General features: G+C 44.3%; 1 protein-coding gene across 2 annotated transcripts in view; it reads right to left on the reverse strand.

The window, feature by feature from the left end:
- LOC121150677 (WAS/WASL-interacting protein family member 1) overlaps positions 1-11,807 on the reverse strand; it is a 35,610-nt gene extending 23,803 nt beyond the window's left edge. For both annotated transcript variants that reach the window (XM_040971742.1, XM_040971743.1), the window contains exon 1: positions 9,868-11,807. The gene's annotated coding sequence lies outside the window, so the exon portion shown is untranslated. The remainder of the gene's footprint in view (positions 1-9,867) is intronic.
- Positions 11,808-12,061: the final 254 nt, after the last annotated feature.

The following is a 12,061-nucleotide window of genomic DNA, read 5'->3' on the forward strand; positions in this document are numbered from 1 at the left end:
TCCCCCAAATCCAGCACAAACTAAGACTTTCCATGTGTGTAGAGTGAGAAGCAGGGACTACCCAAACAAGTGAAGTGCTTAGCATTAGCATGGCTCCCTGAGGGTGGGCAAAAGGCTTAGCTATGGGATGGACACTGTGGCACAGTAATGCCACAACCCCTGTCAGAAGGCCTAGGTTTGAGTCCTGCCTTTATTTCAGGTCCAACTCCCTGATAATGAGCATCCCGGGAGCCAGTAGGGGAGGCTCTAGTACTTGGGTCCCTGGCACCCATGTGGAATACCCATGGAATGTGGTTTCTGGCTTTGGCCTGGCCTAGCCCTGACTGTTAGGGACTTTTAGAACGTAAACCCGTGGATAGAAGATCTCTGTCTTGTTCTCTGTCTTTATCTCTGTCACTCTTTTAAATAAGCAAATAAGTAAAACGTTCAACAGAGGAATCAGGCCTATTTCCAAGCCACTTGCTGGTGTCAGCAACAGAACTTCTCTTTCCTGGCACTGACTTCCCCACACTCTGGCAAACCAGGGCCTACCTTCTCTTATGGAGCTGGGCTTCTCAGGGGGGCCTCTGCACCATGTCACAGCTCTGCTTAGAGAATGCCCTCTTACCTGGAGCCTTGTACCCATGGGGTCTTTGTATAGCATTTAGGATTTCATGAACTTAGGTGAAGAAAAAAAACACATGTGATTTCCACTCAGCTTGAACTGAAGTGTGGCACATCCTTCCAATATAAATGTGGGTCCCAAACCACTGTACCTGAGGCTGTCTCACCGACTGTTTCTCATGGGATGTTCTTCTGTCGATTGTGAGTGCTGCAGATCTCTGAACTGATGGCCATGTTTGGATCTGTGGCTAGATCTTATTCAAACGCACGAGTGAAGGACAGGTTTCAGGAGAGTCCCTTTCCCTCACTTACTCCTCTGCTTGCTGGTTTATGGGTTTCACGTGGTCATACCAGACACTAGTGTAATCAATCAGATGAAAACTCGAGAATATAAATTCTGCCTCACCTAATAATCTGGGACACAGATTTAGCTTCTCCAAGGCTCCTTTTCTACCTATGGATGCTGGGAGGCAAAGTGGTGGCATGGCTTGGGAGAGGCAGCTCTCAGAGGATGGCCCAGGTGAGAGTGGACCCTGCTAGGGGTGAATTCTGAGCACCTTGTGGCAGAAGGATGGACTGGGGCTTGCCCAGGGGTCCTGCCTTTGCCCAGATGGTTGCAGACAACTGTTTGGGCTGGGAAGGAGGTTGTCCACTCACTAGACGTGGCTTACATATGCTGCTTCCCTCTAAGCTAGAGTGTGGCATGACAGGCAGCTGCACACTAGGGCCAGGAGGCACTCCAGGGCAAAGGCAAGGGCAGCAATTCCTGAAGTGTGGTCTGTCATGTCTTATACCAGAAAATGCTGTGCAATATGGCCTGCCTCTCACCTCTGCCAGTCGTCTCAATAGCTGGAGACCACAGAATTGGCCAGAGGTTAGCACTTGCCAGCTACTCACCCTGGCATTCAACGTTAAGGACATATCTCCTGGGTCTGGTGTGGTAGTCTAGTGGCTAGTTTTCATCCTACATCTGCTGGGATTGCATATGGGCACTGGTTCATGTCCCGGCTGCTCCACTTTCCATCTAGCTCCCTGCTTGTGGGCTGGGAAAGCAGTCAAGGATGGCCCAAAGCCTTCGGACCCTGCACCCACATGGGGAACCAAGAAGCTCCTGGCTCCAGGCTTTGGGTGGGCTCAGCTCTGGCCACTGCAGCCACTTGGGGAGTGAACCAGTGGGCGGAAGATCTTCCTCTCTGTATTTCTTCCTTTCTGTAAATCTGTCTTTCTGATTAAAAAATAAATAAATAAAGAGCACATCTCTGGAAATTAGTAGGTTTTTAAAAATAATTTCAGTGTTTTGGGGGCTGGCATTGTGGAGTAGCATGTTAAGTCACTGCCTACATTATGGTAGTCGGCACTGGTTCGAGACCTGGCTGCTTTATTTCTGATCCAGCTCCCTGATAAAGTACCTGAGAAAGCAACAGAAGCGGGTCACTGCACCCATGTGTGAGACCTAGAAGAAGCTCTTGGCTCCTAATTTTGGCCTGGCCCAGCTGTGGCTTTTGCAGCCATTTAGGAAGTGAACCAGTGGATGGAAGACCTTTGTCTCAAACCAACTCTCTCTCTCTCTAGCCCTATTTTAAAATAATAATAATAATAATAATAAAATCTTTAAAAATAATAATTTCAACACTTACATAGCTTATATTTTATTGGGAGAGAAGTGAGACAGGCTTCTCCACTGTTCTCCTTGTATGTTGAATTGTACCAGAACAAAGAAAATCCCAGAGATGGAAAAGGCTTTTGTTTCCATACCAAGTGTCCTAGGCTAAATTGCATCCTTCACAAGTTCATATATGGAAGCCCTGACCACAGGATCTCAGGATGTAACTGCAATTGGAGATAGAGCCTTTAAAGAGTTGACTAAGTTCAAAAGAGACCAATAAGTGGGGCCCTAATCCAATGTGACTTGTATCCTTATAGCAGCAGGAGCAGATGCATGCAGAGAAAAGACCATCTGAAGAAACAGCAAGAAGTTGTCTCTACCAGCCTGGGAGAGAAACTCCCAGAGAAACCAAACCTGCCAACCACAATCTGGCCTTGACTTGTACTGCCTACATATTTGATTCAGCTAGTCTGTGGTATATGGTTGTAGCAGTCTTCACAAAGTTTTAACAAACACAGGTTTGTTTAGTATCCATTTTAGAAACAACAAGAAAATGTCTGTCAGTTGATTTCTGATCCCAGGTTTTTCTGGACTATCACATATTAAAGAAATGTAAACATTCCTATGGTCTCTAGAATATGTGAGAGATCACCAAATCTTTCAATAGACTGAGTAAATAAGTTAAAAATCATGGGGGTAGTGCTGTGATACAGTGCTACATCCCACATCGGTGCTGGTTCGTATCTTGGATACTCCACTACCCATCCAGCTTCCTACTAATGCACCAGCAAAAGCAGTAAAAGATGGCTCAAGCGCTTCAGTCCCTATACCCATGTGGCAGGCCCAGAACTAGGTCTGAGTTCCTGGCTTCAGCCTGGCACAACTCTGGCTATTGTGGTCATTTGGGAAGTAAACCAGTGGATGGAAGATCTCTTCCTCTGTCTGTCTTTCTGTAACTCATCCTATCAAATAAAATTTTTTAAAAAAATTCATCAAATGTTGGAAAAACTGTTGAGGTAAGAGGAGGGTTCTATCAATAAACTTTTTTTAAGGAACTAAATTTCTGGATTGAGTGAATAGGACAAAATGCTTTGCACAAAGGATTTTAAAAACACACACACACACACACATCAATATTTAGAAATTATGGGTTCAAGTATTGGGTCCCTGTCACCCATGTAGGAGACCTGGGTTGAATTCCAGGCTTCTGGCTTTGGCTTGGCCCAGCTCTAGCTGTTGAGGGTACTTGGGGAATAAATCAGTGGATGGGAGATCTCTTTGTCTCTGCCTTTCAAATAAAATGAAAATAAATAAAAACTATACACTATAAAATATATGGAAATTTTGGAATTTCCTACTCCTGCAAATTAAATGGTTGGTTGCTGGTTTTATTATATTATTAATCCAGTCAACGTCATGGTTTAACACTCAAACAACATCACACATTGATCCAAGACCAACTACCAATTGGCAGCCTCGACCCATCTGCTAAACCTGTCATGCTTATCGTTTGGGACACCAAGTGAGAAACAGAATCTTTTGGCCTGTTGTGCCCCGACTTTGAGAACATATTCTCCCCAGTGTCCTGGCCAACTAGAGGCTCTAGCACAGCTCACATTTCAGTCTCCACAGAACCCATAGCTTCCTGATGCTTCAGGAAGGCAGCTGTATCCCCAAGTATAGAAGAACCTGCCTCCATAGGGCCAAGAAAACTTGCTCTTGGTATCTCATTGCCAACTCCAGATTCATTCTAGACCTCCCTGTGGGAGGCCCACACTACACAATGACTAGAAGAGGGTTAATACCCAGCAAGTACACAGTCACCTGTGGATGCTGGAGACAGGAAGTGGTTTATTAGAGAAGACATTAATGGCCTCATATCTTAGGTTTTACCAGTACCTTGGACTATCCAAAAATATAAAAGATTTGTCCTATAAATCATGTCAGATGTTAACTTCAATACTATCCTACCTAAACTGAATGGAGAGAAACATAAACTCAGTTCAAAAAGGTTGAACTGGTAGAGAAATGTTTTATTTGTTCCATGTATATTATCTAGAGCAGGTGATGACACAGAAATAAAACCAGAGGACAGATCCACAGCTCCTCTTGCCCTCATGGTTTTGTTTTTTAAATTCATTTATATTTTATTCTTTTTTTTTTTTTTTTAAAGATTTATTTTTATTATTTTTTATTGGAAAGGCGGATATACAGAGAGGAGAGAGAGAGAGGAAGATCTTCCATCCGATGATTCACTCCCCAAGTGAGCCGCAACGGGCCGATACTATGCCGATCCGAAGCCAGGAGCCTCTTCCGGGTCTCCCACGCGGGTGCAGGGTCCCAAAGCTTTGGGCCGTCCTCAACTGCTTTCCCAGGCCACAGGCAGGGAGCTGGAAGGGAAGCGGGGCTGCCGGGATTAGAACCGGCGCCCATATGGGATCCCGGGCGTGCAAGGCGAGGACTTAACCACTTGCGCCACCGCGCCGGGCCCTATATTTTATTCTTAATATTCCTATTTCATTTTCATGTATGTATGTCTTGTGCTCTTGGGTAGTTTGTTTTTGTTTTTCTGAGATTTCCTGGCCCACGGCCTAACCTCCCCTCCAAAATGAGAGCCACAAAGAACAGACAACACAAAATATACAAAAACGAAAACAAAACACTGAAGTTCCATTAGCCGTTAAAGGAAGTATTCAGTAATAATGAAATTTTAGATTAAAAAGGGGTTGAGGGCACTAGTATTCAGAGATAACTTTTGTTCTTTCGTTATTTGACAGGCAGAGAGACAGAGATGTCCCATCTACTGAGTCACCTTGGAAATGGTAGTCCCTGCCGTGCTGGGCCAGGTCTGCGCTAGAAGCTGCGCCTTCAATCCAGGTATTCCATGTGGGTGGGAGGGATCCAACTACTAGAACCAACACCTGCTGCCTCCTACTGTGTGCATCAGCAGGAAACTGGGATTGGGGATGGGGATGGGGCTGGCTGGGACTAAAACCCAATGTAGCATGCAAATGACATGGTGTCAGATGCCCACCCCCAACTCTCGGTATCTTGATGCATATATCTATCTTATAAATAATACACATACTCTTCTCTTTGCGCACATAATCATAGTTGTTTAACAACAAAAAAATTAACAGAGGGAAATCTATGTGTAACTAGTGCCTTTTTAAAAAAATTATTTATTTTTATTGGAAGGGCAGATATACAGAGAGGAGAGAAACAGAGAGGAAGATCCTCCATCTGATGATTCACTCCCCCAGCAGCCGCAATGGCTGGAACTGAGCCAAACCTAAGCCAGGAGCTTCTTCTGGGCCTCCCATTGTGGGTGCAGGGTCCCAAGGCTTTGGGCTGTTCTCAACTGCTTTCCCAGCCCACAAGCAGGGAGCTGGATGAGAGGTGGGGCTGTCAAGATTAGAATTGGCACCCATATGGGATCCTGGCACGTCCAATGCAAGGACTACAGCTGCTACGCTATTGTGCCAGGCTCAACTCAGTAGTGTCTTTATGAGAAAAAGCTCTTCAGCGCATATTGAACTATTACAACAATAACAAATAACTGCTAGGATATTCATTGCAAAGGCAATGGATCCACACCAAATTATACTGGGAAAGTAAAACCACATAGCAAACGCAAATTGCTGCTGAAATCCTGAATTGTCATAAAGCACATCAGTTTGGGGTTCCTACTCATAATCATTCTTGAATCTGGTCTTTAGACTCCTCCATGATAAAAACTAATTTGGATGGATTTAAGATCCAATGTCCATTAGAACTAATGAAGATGGATTTGGCTTTGTTCTTCAACTTCCTGTAAAAATGCTCAACAGGAAAACTGATGCTTGCAACAAACCACAGTCATCCTGTTTCTTTAACATGAGCGCTTCACAGCTGCAGTTGCCTGAAGTTTCTACTTTATTATAGGGGTCATCAGGCCACATCTCAACTCCACCCTACCCCAACCCACCCTCACTAGCACACTGTTTTAATATCTTTGCTGAAAGCTCTGTGTCTCTCATTGGTAACTCTGCTCACAGCAATGAGACAACAAGAGGGAGATAGTTGCGGCTGCTGAACCCGAGAGTGCATCCAGACAGAGAGGAGCGCAAGCACTTCTTACCCGCAAATCTCCCATATGCTCTGTTCTTGCTGCCCCCTGTGCTGCTCCACTGGAGCTGCCTGTAGAGCAAACACTTGTTGTGCAAGGAATCCTCGTTTTTCAAAACTGCATGAACGTGACTGACTACTAAGAGCTGAAGTGACTTCAGCTTGGGGAGTCTCTCAATAATAAGGGGTTATATTTCACCTGTGTTTTGAGGGGTCCATGGCTCTCTTAGCAAGGCTTCTTGGAGAGTTCTTTTAGAGAGCTGATTTGGGGGAGAACAAGAGGCATTTTCCAAACATGGAAGTTTGAAGCATCTATATATAATGTCATTAAATTTGACTGGAAGAGAAACTGCTGGGGAAGTGGAGGCTGTTAGGCAGCAGCATCATAAGATTACACTAACATTCAAAAACTAACCCAAATCCACAGACATGTAAGACCCTTCAGATAGTGAGAAAATGCTGACTGACCCATCTGTCTGCCATCACCTGACAGAATGAAGGGAGCCCCTTTACACAAAACACTGACATTCCCCTCTCCATCTCTCCAGTCTCCCCCAAATCTCAAAATGAAAATTCTCTCCCAAATTGTCAGAAGCTACTAAGGTTTTTAAAATAAGTGTATTTATTTGTTTTTATTTATTTGAACAGGAAGAGAGGGGGTAGTGGACAGAGAGGAAGAGAGAGAAACAAAAGCATCATTCACTGGTTTATTTCTTCAAATGTCTACAACAGACAAGGTGGGGCCAAGGCAAAGTCAGGAACCCCAGACTCCTTCCAGATCTCCCATGTGAGTGGCATGGACTCAAGCACTAGAACTATTCTCTGCTGCTTCCCAGGGTGCGCATTAGCAGGACACTGGATCCAAAGCAGAGACAGGACTCAATCCCAGACATTGTAATATAGGATGCAGCAGCTCAATTTACTGCTTACCCAAACCCATTGAGTTTACTAGGAATTAAGATTTGCCTGTTCTGTACTACACACACAGACACACAGAGACACACAACATGTATGTTGACACTTAATACCTGTGTTCGTTTTAACATTGGAAATACAACTTGTAACATAAGCCAAAGTGTCACCAAATTTACCTCTGAAAAGGTCAAAAGACTTAGAAAGGAAATGTCTTGAGATTGTTCATTTTAGAAATATTTACCACTGCTGTGATATTTACATAAAAACATTTGTAAACCCATATTCCCAGAACTGGAAAAAGACCTAAAATATACACACATGCGTGTGTATACACACACACACACCACCACCACCACCACCACAACCCCCTTAACAAGATTATCTACTGGCTTTAGGCTGCACCTGTGGACAAGGCTCTTGAGATCTGGCAAACTTCCACCAAGTTTAGTTACTAGGCCATGGGCAAATGACTTGGCCTCTCTATATCTGTGATAAGATGGTGATCACAGTGCCTACTTATTGCAAAATTCAGTGAGGCAGTACTTAGCATGTAGTAGCCACTTGCTAAACACAGAATAGGCAAAAGAGGCTGACACATGGACTTGCCATGTAAATATGACCACCTTTCCAGTTTACTTCCGAAAAAGCGAAAGCAGTGGCTGAGAGAAACTTCAGCCCACATATGTAGACCTCAAAATCATCTGTCTGACAAAAGAATGGTGATAGATGTGGGTAAAATACATCTGAAATTTCTAGGAGTGGCATCCTGGCAGACGTTTTCCTTTCCTTATATTTGGCAGATTTAATCCTCAGGGCTGAAGGTTGCGAGGTAAGACAGATTTATGGCATTCCAGGTGAAATGCTCTTTCCATCAAGAAGCACAAAACAGGAGTATTAGTCCTACCTCAAAGCACAATTGTATCACAATTTAAAGACCCAGTGAAATCTACTAAACAGACTTCAAAAGAACATTGAACTTGAAGGGTCCAGGAAGTGGGTAGCTCACTTCCGGATACATTTTAGCAAAGTCTGAGGAACTTCAGGCCTGTGGGCCAGATCTAGAATTTAATTCCATTAATTCTCAGACTGAAACAGTTTGCCAGACCCCAGGAAATCTTCCTCCTAAGTTGTTGCCTGAATACTGCAGTTCATCCAGAGGATGTGCAGTGACAACAGTAGCTACAGCTGTCAGCCAGCAGCAGGTGAATAAACCCTCCGAAGAGCCTTAGGAAACATGGCTATGATTTTAGGTAAATCACTTAACCTTTTTTTTTTTCTAATTCCTAAAGAGAATAATTTTAACTAGAGAATATTCCAGGTAAGAACAACAAAAGTTTATAAAGTTAGCAAATAATAAAGTAAGACTTATGATCCAAGTGAGTTTTCAGAGGCTAGCTTACATAAATGTGGGCCTCATAACCTACCCCACTTCTTTTTTCTCTCACTATTCTTTGCTTTGCCATGATCTTACTGAACGCTCTGTCTGCCATACTGACTTTTTTTTTTACACTGAACTCCTGCTGCAGCTTCTCTGTTCATCACTTCTCCCTGTTGCATGATATACTCTAGTGATGCCATTAATGATTAAAGTTGAATTACTCAGTTAATTTTTAAAGCTTTCTATTTCTCTAAGGGAGAAAGGATTATAAATCAAGCCACCTTTTTATACATATTCTAGAGAAAAAAAGGTACTAAAAGTTTCTTAATCTTGCTCTGCAAGTCTCTGAGTACACAGCTTTGTAATTTAAAAATCATAACTTTATGCCAAAATGGTAATTACATTGAATATAAACATAACAAGTGCCATAGTATGTAATAGTAGCTTTCTGTTGTATTGTTATGATATTAACATAAGTCTTCTCAAAGACAAATTAGGGGCGGGCATTTGGCCTGGCAGTTAAGATGCCAATGAAAATATTCATTCACATGCCATAGTGCGTGCGTTCAATTCCTACCCCTGGCTCCTGACTCCAGCTTCCTGTGCCAGTATGCATCCTGGGAGGCAGTGGTACCGGCTCAAGTAACCGTATGGGAGACCTGGATTGAGCTCTTAGCTCGGGGCTTCTGCCTCATCTGTTCCCAGCCACTGGGGACATTTGGGGAGTAAACTAGCAGCTAGAAGTGTTTTTTCTCTCTCTCAAATTGAAACAAACAAAATCCCAGAATGACCCGTTTTAAAAGACTGCCTAGAAATGCTATAGTGTGAAATCTGAACTTTAGTAAAATGGGAAATGGCCGAGCCACATGGCACCCATATTTAAGTCTAAAGCTTCCAATGACTGCTTGTACTTTAAAAGCACTCACTGTTGCTGCTCAAACTGAGGACTCAACATAGTTGTACGGACAACATTCTAAAAAGGAAAACAGGAAAGAAATTCCTGTGGACTCAAACAGGTTCATGGGTCAGGGACAATTCCACTAAAAATCCTGCTCACATTCAGACTCCAAACAAATTATGAATCATGCAGTCACCATGGTGGTGAGACCAGTTCTCTGGACCACACAAATAGATCACAAGGTCTTATACTAAAAAATTACACAACTCTATCTCAACATACTGTGGCCCTGAAAGTTATTTAGCTGTTCCATCTCACTGATGAAGGAAACAGATTGGGTTTGAACATGACTTTTCTTACCGTTACAGGGTACTGGAGAAGGCCATAGTCAGGGTCACATGCAGACAGAGCACGTGGGACCCAAGCCAGGAGAGCAAATCGTCCATGAAAAAGGCATCATCCTCACAGGCCGGGGCTGGGTCGTCCGGGGGCAGCCATAGCAGGGCTCTGGCCGCTCGCTCAGTGTGACTGAGTCAGAGGCAAACGTCCTGCTGTGGTTATTCGCTTCCTGTCTGATTAACTTGTTGTTTGTTCCTTCCTCCTCTGCCTCAGAAAAAGAAACTAGATTGGTTTTACGCTTAAGAAGCAAGTGAGAAAAAAAAAAAAGAAAAAACTAAACTTAAAAAATTCAGTGCTTCTCCTCCCCACAGGGTATAAACAGGTGTTTGGTATGAAGATCAGGGGACATCAGCACCCCATCCCACCAACAGCCAGGCTTTCTTGGAGACACCACCACAAAAATGCTTGTGTAGAGCACTTGAGAGTCTTTGGGGCGGGGCGGGGAATCCAGCTGAAAGCCCCACCCAATGCTGGCTATTCCATTTAGGAATAAGGAAGAGTCACTTATGAATCACAAGCTCTTCAACAACATCTATAGTTAGACTAAAATGATTGTTCTTCCTTCACAGAGCATCCAAGTGTGTAGGGAGAAAGTTACCAAGGCAACGAGGGCAGCAAGTCAGGTGTATAAAGGCAAATGGGGTCTGAAATGTGATTCTGGTGTCCAAGTCAAGCTCAGTGACAGCCAACTTCAGTGAGTTTTTTATGACCAAACGTTCCGTTTCTGTCCTCCAGGCAGGCACTCTGGGGTGACAGTACCTCCCCTAGAAGCACTTGACAAAAAGGCAGAAGGAGCAAAGTCTGATTTTTACCATTAAGGGGCTCCAAGAGCTGGATGGCCATGGAACGCATGGTGTGCACAAAGCACTGCCCCCAAGCCTGGAGTGGCACGGAACAGTTTGAAAACGTTCCTCATTTTACTTGATCTAGGCTTACATGTACCATTCTGAGAAAACAGTATTCAGGGAAAGAATGAAACACGGAGGCTTATTCCAGAAACTAACCACATGGGATAACTGTGCAGTGGGTCCTGATTCTGCTGAATTTAGAGAACAGCAGCGTGGAAAGGCCATGGCCACCCAACATTCACTCCCTTGCCTGTAAGATCATGGGGCTGGGCTAGTTCATGGCTTTCAGTGCAAGGCACCGCTGGAAATGTGGAACATTTCTGGCTGGGGGTGAGACACAGTGGGCAGGACTGGCTCGGGAAGGAGCCAGTAGGAGTCGATGGGTGGGGCCAGGAATACGGAACTCCCTATGCCTGAAGTAGTGCCATCCCAAGCACCAAAAGTGCCTCTCCCCAGGGATAGATGATGCCAGACTTCTCAGATGAGTCAAACTGTATGAATGGTACATGGTGCTGGGCCAGAGGCAAGGTTCCTGGAAGTGGCAAACCCAAGGGCAATAAAGGGCTGTTTCTCTCCTTTTCCTGGTGCCACATGAAGCACTGCATTCACCTCATCCAATGAGGATCAGGAGTTCAACAGATATCTGCAACAGCAATAGACACCATAGATAGGAGCCTCCAGAGATGGAGAGGCCTGCAGATACTGTACATTTGTTCCCTCATGAACCTTTGAGAAAATAAGACACTTAATCCACCACTAAGTGAACTGAGTAAGTATTTAGGGAAGTCTATCTGTGGTAGACTCCAAAAAGAGAACGTGATCAAGATGACCACTTCTCAACATGGGTGTTTACAGAATTATTTCTGAAGCCCACACCTAAGCCTACTGTGCAAAGACACTCTCAGTACACATACAGTTTGAGACCAACAGAGAAAGCCCAATCAAAAGACAGCATGGCATGTGGAAGGTTGGGGTCCCCTTTTCACCTACTGCACCTAAAAAATGATTTATTTTCATTTTATTTGAAAGGCAGGGAGGCAGATAGAGAAAGAGCTTTCATCTATTGGTTCATTCACTCCTCAGATGCTTGCAAGAGCTGGGGTTGAGTCAAGCTGAAGCCAGGAGCCAGGAGCCAAGATCTCTCTCCAGAACCCTCATGGGTTGCAGGGATCCAAGTACTTGAGCCATCATTCACTGCCTTCGCCTTCCAGGGTGTTTCTTAGTAGGAAGTTGCAATTGGAAGCCTAGCAGTTGGGCCTCAAACCACGTACTCTGAGATGGGGCTGTAGATCTCCTCAAGCCTTGCC

This window comes from Ochotona curzoniae, unplaced genomic scaffold (assembly GCF_017591425.1).
Source record: "Ochotona curzoniae isolate NIBS_2020 unplaced genomic scaffold, NIBS_Ocur_1.0 contig_2210, whole genome shotgun sequence".
Taxonomy (NCBI): Eukaryota; Metazoa; Chordata; class Mammalia; order Lagomorpha; family Ochotonidae; genus Ochotona; species Ochotona curzoniae.